Raw genomic sequence first — 15573 nt, 5'->3', positions numbered from 1 at the left:
TTCCTCCAAATCTGCTTTCAGTTTTGCAACATCAAGTATTTTAAATTCTGAGCTTTGTGGAGAATGCGTTAAATCTATGTTATTAATGCTCTTTTCCGGAGTTCCAGAATCAGATTCTGCACCAGATGGAGTTTTATTCGAAAAGCTTTGATTAAAAGTTAAGTCAGGCATCATTGTTTTCTCTCAGTGAATTTCTGATAAATCTGAATAAAATTTTTCAGCCACTTTCTGAATTTCTGCATTTAATGGAATAGTTAAAGCTGAGTGTCTAATTTCTCTTTGATCAAATACTGGCTGAACAGGTCCAATTGTTACTGGTGCCGTTACTGCTTCCATGCTTTTAGTTAACTGCTGTATTAATTCATCTTTTGGTCGAAAATATTCTGATATATTTGGCATTTCCTCGCATCCTTCTGTTCTCATTACATTTCTTGGGGTATCATTCCTACGAACTGGGGTTTCAGCATAATTTCTGTTTTCACCAGATATACTGGAACTAGATCTTGTTTCTACTCAGGTGTTTTTGCATTATTTTGATTTAATCTGGGTGATGTCTCATCACTAATCTCTCTAGGAGGAGCACTTGGGGAAGTTCCTGGAGTAACCATCGGGGAAGACCATATACAAGCTGGTTGATAAGGAGGAGGTCGTTTCTGTTTTGTAATATAAATTTCTCCTAAAACTGGATCTTCTATTTCACTTTCTTCAGCATTATTATTTTTCTTTTGGGCACTGTTTTGACTAGTTGCCTCACCAAATCTCGCTGGATATAAACCATCACATGCACCACGTCTCCATCGACGCATTCTATCCTCATGAGTTTTCCTATTAATGTCCAATCTGGTACCTCTTGTTATACCTTTATTCTCTCGTTCCATTTCAAACATCTCATCCTCCCATTCAGCTAAGGCCTCAAATTGTGTAGGCCTAGGCTTTGGATCAAGAGTCATCATTATGTCTCTTAAGTTTTTCATAACTTTAATGTTAAACGATCCATCTTCCGGCCATGCTAAAACACCATAATTCATGGTATATTCCATCCAATTCTCAATCCAAAGGCAAGTATGATAACCATATTCCCCTTGCATATAAGCTGCGGGTGTTTTGTACTTATGAAGTGATCTTCCACCTCGCGTTTTAATTTTCTTATCAGGTTTCACATTATTTTTCAATTTCTGAAACCATGAAAGCTTCTTTTTCTCTTTAATATAATAATAATCCATGTTTTAAAACTGTTTCCCTTCCTTCAGTAAAGATCATAACAAGGAAGTTGGTATTCCGCCACACCAACCAATCCGTGCGTGAAACTCACTAACAAGCCAATCAGGTTAAGCTACGTCACCACCTTGCTCAACCAATAGAATTACTGCTTTCAGGAAGAACCAATCAGCTGTCAGCTCGTCTTTGTCACGTGAACCAATCAGTGCGCTTACTGTGACGTATGTTAGCCAATCACAGCGCGGACCCTGTGACGTACACTGCCGCTGCAGCTTCGCATCTCTCGCTCCTTGAGCTCACCCCTCCTTCACAAAATATTTTCACAGTGCCATTTTATCAAAACTTTTCAATGGAATTCAGTTAGTAACTCCAGAAAAACAAACCATTTGTCAGTTTCGCTAATATGAAGTGATAGCTTTTTCAGTCACTCAAGTATTCTTTTGCGTGAAATAGACGACGCTATTTTCACAGAATATTTAGTTTCGTCGATAAAGTAAGGCTACTCTACCCTTCTGACAGGTAATAATGAACTTGTTTCTCTCCGAATGCACATATAGTAACAATTCAAAGTTAGACTCGATCGAATATTACTAAATCATTTACGCACATTCAAATGGAAAAATCCCTAACCATGTATACATGAATCTTGGTAGGACTTTAACCCACACCAGAAAACCTCATACGCCAGTAAGGTAGATAACGCTTCCATACCCTTCACTCAAGCTTGGATAAATTCTACTACTCTTTACACAGTAAGGTTTAAAACGGGCTTCAAGTCCCTATACTCGAAAGCTACAATTTCGTAAACAATCCTTACTATACATTCTACCTTGCACACCTAGAATCCCTAAACTTGTGCTGTACGACCACAACACTAGTGATATATGACAATACCACTATTTTGAAACAGAACAAATGCGCTGTGCAACTTCACCTGTTACACTACTCTTGCCGGAACAACTAGGAATTTTCACACTGCTGGAAAAAACCTTTCGACTACATATAACAACTGAACAAACTCAACATATGTTAAACATCGATCCTATGTAATTACCATGTAGCATGACAGGTACCATAGCAACCATCCTCTGCTACCAAGGAATTGATCCAGCGCCCCTATAGAAAAACTGTCTCAACAACGCTCCCCAACACCATGATACTCAACATTAATCATAAATCACTCACAAGGCCCATAAACCAACGAGACCATTTTTGGCAACTGAATCATGTGACCTAATTAATCAGAACTATTCACAAACTATTTACATATTTATATACATCATACATCTGCAGTTTATCATTTCTTACCATGGTTTTCAAACATTTATCATATAATTAAGTCACTTAGGCAAATGGATCAGCTAATGGTAACTAGACCATGAATAAACAAGACCAGCTTGTCGTTTCAAAATCTAATTTTTATTAACTTTATTATTCAGAAAAGAGCATTTTTAATAAGAAATCGTTTTATTAGCAATTAAAGCAGCATCTCAAAGAAAGACTGACATCATTAAAGCAAATCAGTTAGCTTGAATTAAAGTAATATGACAGTTTCCATTCCCTCAAGCTATTTCCCTAACTATTCTTTGCTTCACCTGAAAAGGGAAATCATTTAAGCCTATTATCCTTAAGTGCCCCAAAGAGTCCAACAGCACGACACGCCCTTCAGGAATCGGAAAGCGAGAAGCGCCCTCCTGCCCATGAGGTCAGGTTTTATACCTTTTCTGTCTTGCTAATCTCACTAAAATGTATAATTTTCTTTGCCATCCAGTGTCCTCATTGGTTGACTGATGTCAGTTCATGTGGTGTCATCACCATTTTCAATCCAAAGTCGAGCTTTACTTAAACTCTATTGTCCTTTCACTCACCCGACTTTTGGCTTCCTCAAAAGAGAAACATTTCTTTCAAGATACAGTCCTCGACTTACTAACCTTGGCAATGTCGCCTGGCTTCCTGTCCTTGGGCCATCTTCACTGAGAGTACGTTCTGCACAGTTTATAGTTTGCATTTTCTGTCAAAATCAACAACGTGGTAAAGGTTTACACTGCTGTGCGAATACAAGGCTCCACTCTGGACAGGTTTCACGACCACTGCCATTTCTTTTCCAGGCCTTAGGCCTCACCCGGAAACTATTATTTAAACAAACACAAGACATCAATTAATTAGAGAATTGAGACCCATTCTGTTACCCACCCCCTTTGCTAAATATTATCCCATTAATTTATGTTACCTAGCTGAGTACACAAAGCTGCATTTCATATCAACCTTCTTCATTTAGGCCGCAGGATTCTCCACGAGCTTATGCCACATAAAGACGGAAAAACTTAACACAAGCACACAAATAAGCACATGCCATTAGTTAAACAGCAGCATTTGATACTGACAAAGACAACAGACAAGGTTAGTTTATTGTTTTTATACGCACTTGCTTTTGAAACATAGAGCACATGAATTAGTCCCTCGTGTTATGTAAATGCATTTTAAAACTAAGTTGATTATTAATTCACCACACACCAGTTAATACGGTTATTATTTTATGGAAGTTTAACTTTGCGAGTCAGAGCAAAATATCACTCTGAACCTCGCTCCATCAGAACGCAAGCCCCAAAAAGAAACCGCTATGCGGGCCGAAGACAGCAACAAGGTTCCCCCCTCCACCTTCCGGACATCACGAAGCCGCCGCCAGCCCAAAGCTTCAAACGCATCCCCATCAAAGCAGGGGGAAAACAGGAAGGCGGAGGAACTGCAGGCAAAACGGCTCGTCCTTCACCCTGGCCAAGCCCCAGGAAGACGAGCCCAGTAACCCGGAAAGACTCGAGAGGCCGGCTCACCATCCGCAAAGGGTCATCCAGAATCCACACGAAGGAAGGCAGGAGAACCAAAGAGCCGGCCGAGAAATGATGCCCCCCAGGAAGCCCAGCAGGCTGGGAGGCAGGGCACCAGATACCCTAACCGCACAACCAGGCAGCCGGATGGGGTATAACAAAAAAAGAAGCCACTCAAGCTGAGCAGGAGCACCACCAGCATTCACATCCAAATCCTGTCGACAGACAGAAAAAAGAACAAGCGGAATGCTGGGTAAGTACCCCTTATGTACTCCCGGTGGGAGGGGCGGGGTTAGTGTCCCAGCATTCTTCTGATCTTTTTTTCTGTCGGGAGATGGTTATCTCCACATAGTATTGAATGGGACGAGGACGTAAGGGACCAGGGGGTATTAGTTATATTTTACACATGATTAACGAGACTCTTGCTTGTGTTATCCCATACAGTATAACAAGAGCAAGTTACTTAAGGATACCCACCTGGTGGGAATAACTGGCTCCTAGGGATACCATTTCCTGGTATTGAGGGCAAAAAAATTATTCCGATCAGAAAGGTCCTGAAGAATGCCGGTGTGGCCCAACACCGCGGGCACCACGAACACGGCAGAAACATGTAGATGATCTGGCAATAAGGAGCGGTGTAGGAATTCTTAATTCTTTCATGTCACCACCATCCTTCACATTTTTAGCTCTGGCCAGAGGGTCCAGAAATAACATTTCGAGTAGTGTCACCTCCAAGCTAGTTTTAATCTTCACTGCACTTTTTTTTCAGTGATCCCATTATAATTTGGCAAGAAATATCTGTATATTTTAAAATGTTTTTATTGTCTTCCCCTCCCTTTTGCTCCACCCCAGGCATTGGTCAATGTGGGATTGTACTGAAGCAAGCCCAATAATGAAGCATGTCACAACCTTGTGAGTGAGCACAGTATTTTCACACTTAGTATGTCCCACCATCGAGATCATTACTCTCTACTCCTCTTTGTGTGTATTTGTCAAAGGCCTGACCAGAAAACATAACAATGGGCATTGTTGTTCGACATTGCACATAATGTTCAGTCAGGGTAAAAAGGGTAAAAGGTGCCTGCCAAGGACTGTCAGTCAGTCAGTCAGTCACACAAAACTTTATTTGGTTTGTTACAACCATAAAAGTACAAGTTACCTCGTATCCTAATAAAACATAAAAAACATAACACAGCGGTATAAAAAAAAAAAAAAAAAGGATAACACATCAATATACAAATAGTTTAACTTCCTTTTTAAAATCGGAGTATTATAACATTCTAAATTATTAAAATCACTTAATACATACATATACATCAGATCTTTCACCTATAGCAAGTAGTACTGTAATCCCTTGATGGTTCCACTTTTGTGTGGTACTAGAAAGAAGCATTTTTAGTGCTTACTCTGCACACTTGAGGAACACTTTAACTTTATTCATATATTTCCCCAGAGCACAGGCTATATCTAAATTCCTCATTTCCGCCAAAAGGTTAACTGCTTGCATCCTATTCACAATCTTATAATTTTTAAAAATCGGACATAAATACTCCTTTCGTATATATAAAAACCACATACAATCTAATAAAATATGTAAAATATCACAAGCGGTACCTAATGTACAAGTGCATTTACCATTGCAACCTATCATAAGATTTCGAACCCCTTTGTTCGTGTAACATGGGTTTATCCCAATTCGTATTTTTAAAACATCCCGCCTTAAACTGTAACTAGGTAGGCGGTCCACATAAGGGAAATGTTGGTTAATCTCCCAAGACAATGTCATGTGGGCCACCGAGGTTTTTTGTAAAAGGTACTCCCGGTCATATATACGGGACGTATCGGCCCCTAAAAGCCTTAATTCTTTCTTACCTATTGTCCTGTGATCTTGCGGCGAACCTGCCGTCAAATCGAGCACCCCATATGCATCCCTTATTGATGCTCTGGTCTTTTGCCCAGGGTAACTCACTGGTGGAAATTTCCTCTTTGGCCCATTGGGAGATTTTAAGAAACTCCCCTGCTCCCAATCGCTGCCAAAAACGTACGAGGGCCATACAAGCAGATATCGCCCAGGAGGTAATTCCGAGCTCAAGTCTTGCTGCCTGTACCATGGATGATTTAGGCAGCAGGAATAAGCTTTTTAGTACATTTCCCTCCTCTTTATCCCAGGAGGTCTTACCACTTAGGTAAAGAACCTCGGCTCCATACAAGAATTGCGGGGGCACCATTGCTTGGTAGGCTTTTATGACCGGCCTATCCGACAGCTCTCCATAGGTACTATTAAATCTTTTTAGGCCTTTCACAGAAGCCAGTGCTCTCATTTTTAAGGCTTGCAGGTGAGTATGCCATTTCAAGGTACCAGTAAACCACATTCCCAGATATCTATAATCAGATACTCTCTCAAGCAAAACTGTGCCAAGATACCATGAGAACTTCGTTTTCCTCTTTCCAAAGCATACAATTTTTGTCTTTTGTTTACTATTAGTTTTTTGGTTGAACAATATTCTTTAAACCTATTTAATTTTCTCTGAAGGCCTATCTCCGTCTGATCCATATTCACCAGGTCATCAGCATATAGAAGGCACGATATCTGGTTTCCTCCCAATTTCGGGTTCGCCCCTCTAACCTCTCTTAGTTTTTGGGGTAGATCAGCTAAAAACAGGGAGAACAAAAGGGGGGCAAGTACACATCCCTGCCTTAAACCATTTCCAATTGGGATTCTCTCAGACAAACCTCCCTCCTCATCCAAAATTATCTGCGCCCAATTATCTGTATGCAGTGCTTGGATTAGGGCTAGCAAATCACTCTGTATTTCTAGCCCTACCAATGTTGACCACAACTGCTCCCTGTCCACCAGATCGAAAGCTGCACGGAAGTCCACGAAACAGCAGAATAAATTACCCCTCTGATCGATCGACTTCCGTGCAATGGACCAAAGAGCAAAACAGTGGTCAACTGTTGAGTGACCTTCTTTAAAACCCCTCTGCTCTGGGGGTACTATCTGATTATTGTCCACCCACTCTTTAAGTAACCTTAGAACTACTTTAGAGAAAAGCTTTTCACCTATGTCTAGGAGGTTTATAAGGCGATAATTTTTAGGGGAGTTTACATCGCCTTTTTTATGTATTGGTCTAACAATAGCCCCTTTCCAGCTATCCGGGAAAATGCCAGTATTTAAAATCCCTTGGAACATGTTGGAAAAGAACTCCGCCCACCATTCTATGTTTGTTTTTATAATAACAGCTGGTAAATTATCGGGGCCCGCAGCCCGTGTTAAATTTAACGTAGTTATTATACCTCTTTGGTCAGGGGAAAAGAGCTCTTTTATCTCTTCCCTTGTTCCAATCCAGGCGTTGGCTATTGTTTCCTTCCTCCTTGGCCATTTACCGTAAATTTCCTCTAGGTATATCACCCACTTGTCCTCTGGCACAGAGCACTGCAGGGTCCCTTGGACTTTCCGCATACATTCCTGTATTAATTTCCAAAAGCCTTTCACATTTTTTTCTTCAATTACCTCTAATAGGTTCGCCCAACATTTATCCTTAAAGAGCCTTTTTTTGTCTCTGATAGTAGACTTATATTTTATCTTTATTTTCCTTAGTTTTAATACCGCTTCATCACTATAGTTACCTCTGAGACGTCTCTCCAATTTCCTAATACCGGCATTTATTTTCCGGCATTCATCATCAAACCAATGTTTAGTATTATTAGAATGTGATTTGACATTATTTAATGACTTATATTTTCCGTGCTTTAATTTTATCCTGAGACATTCCACCAGTTGCCTTATTATTTCCTCGTACCAGGATATACCATCTCCTGGTGCTAGGTTGTCTAGATTCACCGTCAGCTGGTGGGCGCTCAGTTTCTTTATATATTCCTCAGTAATTCGTGTAGTAAGGCGCTTGGGGTATTCCACCTCTACTGGTAACACTTTTTGTCTATACGGGGGGCTGTTTACCTGGAATTCAACCTGCAATGGATAGTGATCGCTACCCTCCACCCTGAGTATTTCAAACTGCTTAAGTAAATGGAAGTTCCAGGCCTGTATGAATGCGTAATCTATGGGGCACATTTGTTGCCCTACTTTAAATGTACGATTTGCGGGCTGGTCCGCTTCCTTTATTCCATTCGCGCAGACCAGGCCCATGGCCCCCAACAGTTGCCCTAACTCATCATCTTGAGATGAGATGTCGCAACTGGGGAAATGTGCGGATTCTATTTTGTATACTCCTAACAGATCCCTCATCCAGGAGTCCGTTTTTTGGGGATTTAGTCTATGATTAAAATCCCCCAGTACCATAAGCACATCTCTTGGATAACAGTCACATAAATCCTCCAAGTCCGTTTTTAAGCGTTCCAGATCAGCATTATACTCATTTGTTTTCCCTTTCTGTATATATATGTTTATAATACATAGAGTCTCTCCCCCTAGCATATTATTCAGGGTTCGCACTCTACTACCCAATGCCCAGTTACACTTGAGTTCGAGGGGTTCAATGTCTTTTGCAATCCTTGTGGAGACCAACGTCATCTGACCACCAGATGGTCTACCCACTATATTCTTTTTTGTTGGTTTTACATGGTGAGTGAAGCCTTCGGTTGCAGGGGTTTCGTCGCACAGCCAAGTTTCCTGGAGACATACAATATCGTTTTTCCTCAGGAGATTTTTAAAGTCTCCTTGTAACAATATTCTTTTTTATCCATTTACATTCCAGGACAGGATAGATAGGCTGTGCGACGACCCTACTTCCTAATCAATATTACTCATGTAACCATCTTCCTCAATGTTCATGTATGCCAACTCTCTATATCTATTCCCTGCAAGAACATCCTCAGCATCCCACCTCAGGTCTTTTGGTATTATTGTGATTTCAAGGGCGTCTTTCTTTCCTCTACCCAAGCTAATCAGTTTTATTTGTTTTTCACCTAGTGCCGCATGGTTCCTGAGGAATGATTTCCCTATTTTCTCCAACAACACTTCCTCCCTTTTTAATATTCTAATTCCTTCCCAAAGCATCTCAGTCTCCGCCTTTTCTATTGCATCTGTTATTAGGGCTGAGTGAAGTAGGACCTTAGTTATTTCCTCTCCTTTACTATTTACCGTAAACCCAACTTCTTTTAGATCAGCGGTACTAACATATCTTAGATTGGGACACTTTGCAAATAAGGAGAGGAGCTGGGACCGATTCAAGGGGTTTAATTTTTTGTTTCTTTTCCCCACCGGCTCTACAAATATCCAAGTGTCTGCAGACAATTCTAGGTGCCTTTGTTGGGAATTTCCATCTGGCATTTCTTCCCTTATATGCCTACTTACTTCTTCACTACCTCTTATTTTGGCACCCTTTCCGTGGGTTAAATTAGAGGGCCCCAAACCTGCGGACATATCCATCCCCCATGCAGCTGTTGCGCTCTCCTTTACCCCTGGTTGGTTCCTTATGGTAACCTTTTCATTTTTTCCCAGATTATTCCTTATTTTCCGTCTTGGTTGTTCCTCAGGTCTACTGCTACTTGCTCCTATATCTACGTGGTTAAGCTTTTTATTATCTTGCCTCGTTACCTTACTCATTATCTTATGTGCGGGGGTTTCACCCCTCCCCCCATACTCCTGTTGCTTCGTCGTATGGCAATTAACTAGGGCCTTATTCCCTTTCCTTCGCCGTGTTGTATTTTGCTTTCTAAACCTCTTTTCCCCATACCTTTTTATAATCATCGGGCAGTAGGATATATATTCTGTTGGTATGTCCTCTGGGGGACTACTCGCCCTTCCCACAACTTCCCCCCTGACCAGTTTGTTATCCTCCTCGGCTTCTACTGGCCTTACTAGTGAGGGCATCAAGTTTTTAATCTGTGCCAACTCCCCGATTATATCTTTAAATTGGTCGCCTTGTCTTTTCAGAATGTTATTATTTAGGACTGAAACCTCTAAGATGCCCTGCAAGGTTTTCTGGAGCATTAACATAACCTCAAGCATGGATAGGCCGGGGGAGCCTGTCACCTCGAGGCTACGTAGAAGCCCTTCTGATACATCAAATCCAGCAGCATTTGAATTTTCTTGTCCTTCATGTCCATTTAAGCTGGATTCCCTCCCAGCAATGTTTCCTTTACCGAAGGAATTGCTACAGTTTATTCCTTCTTCATTCACCATCTCTACTCCTATGTCCTGGGTGAATATCGACTGAAACATCCTTGGTGAGGAGGACAAGCGAGGTTCCATTGGTATCCCAGCAATGTTGAAGTCAGATTGGTTCAAGGCTTCTATGCTGGTAGCTGCCGAGTCCTCGATGGTTTGCGGGGACTCTAATGCACTTAACTCCTTATCTACTGACTCTTTCCCTTTAAAATGTTTACCAATAAATTTTTTAATGGACTTTGATACCGCCGACCCCCCTTTTGCGCCTGCTGACTTTGAGGTTGTCGGCGCTAGCTGTGGGGTTGAGCTTGGAGGGGTGGTTGCTCCATTGGCTATTACTCTGCTGCCGGTTGGAGATGCCAAGTCTTTTATTACGTCATCCGGACCTTTCGATAAATCAGTCACTTCCCCCGTCACAGATTTATTTCCTGATTTTTTAGAGTTTGTCTGGACCTTACGTGGTTTAGATTTTCCTAAGGCCATTGCCTTTGCTTTTTCTTTTCTTAAATTCTTCTTTCCGGTGTACGAAAATTGCGGTAGAGTTTTTTTTTTCACTTTATTGGCATCCACCTCTGAAAAGATACGCAGCTACCCCCACTCCCTATATACTTCCCCTAATTATTGTATTATTGAAAAGGGGTAAAAATGTCTCTTTCACTTACCTCTGTTTCTATTGGCCCGCACTCTTTCCTCCGCCTCTCCACTCAATTTTCCAGGTTGTGTGCACAGCCACTTATATGATAATTAACTGCTGCAAACTCTGGTGGCTGTACATTCCCCTCCACAAATCCATACATACATAAAGTGCTTTATACACCTGTTGTATTGATCCTGCCACCTGTCACTTATCGAGGTATTTATACTTGGCTTGTTGTCTGGTTTGATGTCTGGCTGCCACAGACCTTTATGGTGCACATGCCCCGTGTTCCATATCTCCAGCGGTGAGGTGAGGCTCTTTCCCGTGCCTCTCACGCTTCTCGCACAGGGGCTTCACCGGCCCTAAACCAGCCGGGAGGGTGCGGGCACCACGCCCTCTCAAACCCCCGCAGGCACCAGTCGTCGCTCGTCGCCGCTCATACACCAGCCGCTCCTGCCCAAGGTCCGTACTTCGAGCTCCGTGATCCGCTCTTCGTAAAGCGGCGGCGGCGGCAATCAACGCGGTCAGAAAATGCAATCCTGGCCGGGGTCTCGTCAGACCGTCAATCCGGAAGTCGGAAGTTGGAGTAGACGCCGGACGTGCTGGGAAGAGGGAGGCTCAGCGAGTGCTCGGGCAGAAACAGAGCCAAGGACTGGACCATGTTCAGTCAAAATCCGAGGAATATGCAGAGAGTGAACACAGCGATGAGTTCTCATGTGAAAGCAGTCATTGAAATTATTGTAAAGCAGGCAAGCTTTAATGTGCTCATGCTAAGTTAGTGAAAATGACATTGTCCGTATGGGCCACGTCACAATGCATGTTTATGCACTGAGTGTGTGTTAATCAGGGCAGCCTTAAAAGCAGGAGGATTCATAGACTGGCACCTGCAAACATAATCTTGCCCCTGACTGGGAAATGGCTATGCCTACAGTAAATACAAGAGCTAGGGCCCATACATGCACATTAGGCGCCTCCTGTCTCGTACCTTTCAGAGAAGTGGCTAAATAAACAACTTGCTACCTTCTATCAGTAGTAAAACTGTCATGGTGGCTTGGGCTAGCTGCAGGCGGGTCAGTGAAGGGTTTGCCTAAGCATGCCTTTAAAGCACCAGCTGTGTGCTCATTGCGACGTCCGCACTGCTGCCAGTACTAGACCACATTTCTCCCATTATGTCACAGCTCTCGAAGTACAATTCATCCACTCTCTTTGGCCATTGCGCTTCCCTTTGAACCACAATGAAATGCGGCACAAAGTCAGGAGAATAAAGTATCAAGCATTGGTAATGCATCGGTTTGGCCTATGTGATGGATAATAAGCTTGGTCGGAGTCCAGGACGAAGGTAAGAGGTCTCTGACTAGCATCACTGGCATGAGAAGATGTGGGTAGCGGCCAGAGCTGCTGACTAGAGAGCTGGGGATGCCAATTGGATTCTTGGCAGCGCAACATCCTGTGATCATGCACAAATTAGTTAATCTCTCTGGATAAATTGTGCTATATAAATCTGCTGCAAGACGTAAAATAGCTAAAATAGGCAAAACTTTATGAAAAAATGGTTCTATCAAAGTGGATGTTTACAGTATTTCGGCTACCGGAAACTGATAGGAGAAGAAAAATGGGAAGAAGCATTGGTAAATGCAGGAAATATGCTACAGCCATAGTGTATTCAATAATTCTCAGACATCTACGGACACGCCGGAGGCAGACCTGCTACTGAACAGAGGGTATGCGTTTACACCAGCAAAGGCTTGGTTGCTGACAAGAGGGACTCACTTAGCCCCCAAAGAGTGGTTTTACTATACCACGTCATCATTCTTCATGATGGATTTATGACTTGTACACACAAGATCCACAATCAGGAGACTAAATCTTGGACACAGTAATCACTGTGGCCCTATACTGTGCAAATATCACTGTAGTACTAGAACCCTTTCTGGGTCGGAAATACAACCTGAACTGAGGATCCATACCAAGAGATTAGAGCCATGAAGAATTCGCTGCGCACAACAATTAAGCGCAACAAAACACGTGTTGGCTAAGGATCTCATGATTAAATTGAAGTGACTGTTTCAATGGAGGAACTAGAGTGTTTTTTTATTATTGTTAATAATTCATATTATATACTGTCTGCCTGTGCAAGGGACTGTTGTTTTGGATGCCCTCATAATAGATGTGTGCTATGATGGAGCAAGGTTACGCACTTAAAGCGACTTGCTTGTATTCAGCCCTCTCGAAAATAATATTAATGTACGAACTAACATGTTTCATTATATTAATATTGCATTTCATAACATTTCTAGTATCTAGGGGAAGCTTTCCAATGTGCTTTTACTAACTATAATCTGCTTGCATTAAAATGGCTGCAGCTACGCGGGATTTTCTACTGTGCATGCGTCTGTCACACTCACGTGACATGACATATTACTTCGCTTGGTGGGAAACTTTTGCTTCGGCGCACTAGAACTTAGATGGCTGCTATGTGTCTAACATGCAAGAAGCTTGCATTGCTGCTTTTGCTAAGCTGTTCGTTCTGCTTAAACCTTAATGCAATAGTTAAAATAAAATAATGGGAATAGTATAGAGATAAGTGGTATACAGTGCATTCATTTATTTCTGTGTTCTAAAACTGTTTTCTTTTCTATTTTTCGAATGTATCGCATTTGGGCCTGAAATGTACTTCTGAACTCCATCTTTGGAGGAACTGCGCCTGCGCAAAGAACCTCAAACTATTGAAACCAATGGCATTGAACCAATGCCAGCATCAGACATGAACTGTGAAAACTATGAGAAAACGACCTCCTAACCCCGCCAGAGGAAGCTGAAATTGTACAATTTGTTAAAACATTGTATGTTATCAATACATTCACTGACGGGTGGAATAAAAGTGCATGGGAAAATAAAGTTATGGGAGGGAACGTAATTTAAATATGGAATGCAAGTTACCTCATATCAATATGGTGTGATGACCTCTCCTCGTCTTTTGACCAAACAAATTGTGGGATTCACACATTTGCAACATTTTGGGGGTGGTACACTGCTCTGGAAAATTGTATAACTAGGGTAGGCTTAGCTAGTTAGATTTGTCTGACTTGTCCGAATAGCTGACCTGTCACTGACCCAACGCACTCAAAAGGTGATCGGGAGCAGAGGTGCTGGCGAAGCACTCTGTCAAAAGTTTTGATAACCCAATTGGGGTTCTGGAAGGAGTTCGATAACCCATTCGGGGTTCTGGCTGTTAGCTGCAGAGAGGGTTTACAATGCTGGCGTTTGAACTTTAGCTGTGGGTGTCGGTCTTAATCTGTGGAGGTCCTATCCTGATTCAATTTGGTCCGTACCAGACCTGTTCTGGTCTGCACCTGTTCTTACCTGCTGGCACCTGCACTTTCGGGTTCTGTCCTTTGACCCAGCCCGTGGCCAGGGTTGGTCTTCACACCATTCTAGGTAACTATAATGAATGTGGGTTCGTCATTGTACTGATTTCCCTTTTCTACCCTTCCTTTGTTTTTCAAATGCTTAAACAAAGAAGTTCTCTTTTCTGCCTAATCATAATTCTTGTTGATTGGTCATGTTTTCCGATTAATGCAGTTTTGAAATACTGACATTTAAGATTTTACATTAGATAAAAGAACTTAAACCTTTCCAGAGTTTGTGGTTATTAAATGAGTGCAAATGTTATTTTACTACCTATTCTCTTGCTAACTCCCTTGATCCCTTAGAACTTTAGGTATCGGTGATTTGGAATGGTAAGTCAAATGGTATAGGTCCTGAATGGTTAAACAAAAATTGATTGAGTGTAGGTTTATATGTTCATTGTGTATATAGTTTTATGGGCCCAGGTGAGTATGATAAAACGAGCAGGTGAGCCCGCGCTCTGTCAGCTACATTCTTTGCCAGGATTAAGACAGAGCTAAAGTGGAGATAGAAGCATGTTGGGTAGTGAACAGTAGTAGTGTAACTTACCACTCAACACTGTAGTGAGGTCTACTGGCTCACTCACCTCTTCAACAAGTCTGTTGCTGTGTGTGACACTAATCCCTGCCCAAAATCAGATTGGTCATGAAATGACTGCGTGATAAAACCATCTGCAGAATACCAGCAGCGTAACGAAAGTTGAGGGGGCCCCCTTCAAAGTACATGGATTCAGTCAGGAGTTCCCATGCCAGTCAGTGTTCTGTGCTGAGGGGGCCTCCTAGATCTCGGCAGCCACTGAACTGCAGGGGCTGCGTGGGTCTATGTTACGCCACCGCAGAAGGCATGTGCATGAGGAAGACATACACAACACATAGTTCAATTGTGGAACAGTGTGCACATGGTTAATATGTGGATGCAGGTAGTGTGTGATCACGTGACACACTCTACTACAGTTCAAAGTGCATGTAGGACCAAACAGTGTGCGGTGCCTGAGTGTTTGTGCTGCTTGTCATAATGCTGGTAGTAGCCTGATACATATAGTTACTATGACAATCAAAGTTATTGCCACTTTTTAGGCCTCTCCTAGGAAGGTGTATATTTCTGCCACATTACTAGGTATCAATGCCGAAAGATGGTAGAATGCACACCTTTACAACACTCCTCTAACTATGATCGAAATTGTTTAAACATGCGCGTGCAGCCTAGCTTGCGTGTTGTGCCCTTTGTGCACGCTAACAATTAAAATCCACTAGGCTGGAGCATTACTAGGTATACCAGGTCTGATAAGTCTGGAAATGTGTCCAAAACTAATGGAGTTGCATGGGAGAACACATGCAAACAGCCTAAGAATC

This window comes from Lissotriton helveticus, chromosome 6 (genome assembly GCF_964261635.1).
Source record: "Lissotriton helveticus chromosome 6, aLisHel1.1, whole genome shotgun sequence".
In the NCBI taxonomy this organism is placed as follows: domain Eukaryota; kingdom Metazoa; phylum Chordata; class Amphibia; order Caudata; family Salamandridae; genus Lissotriton; species Lissotriton helveticus.
The sequence above is the reverse complement of the archived record's forward strand: the minus strand, read 5'-3'. Positions refer to the sequence as shown.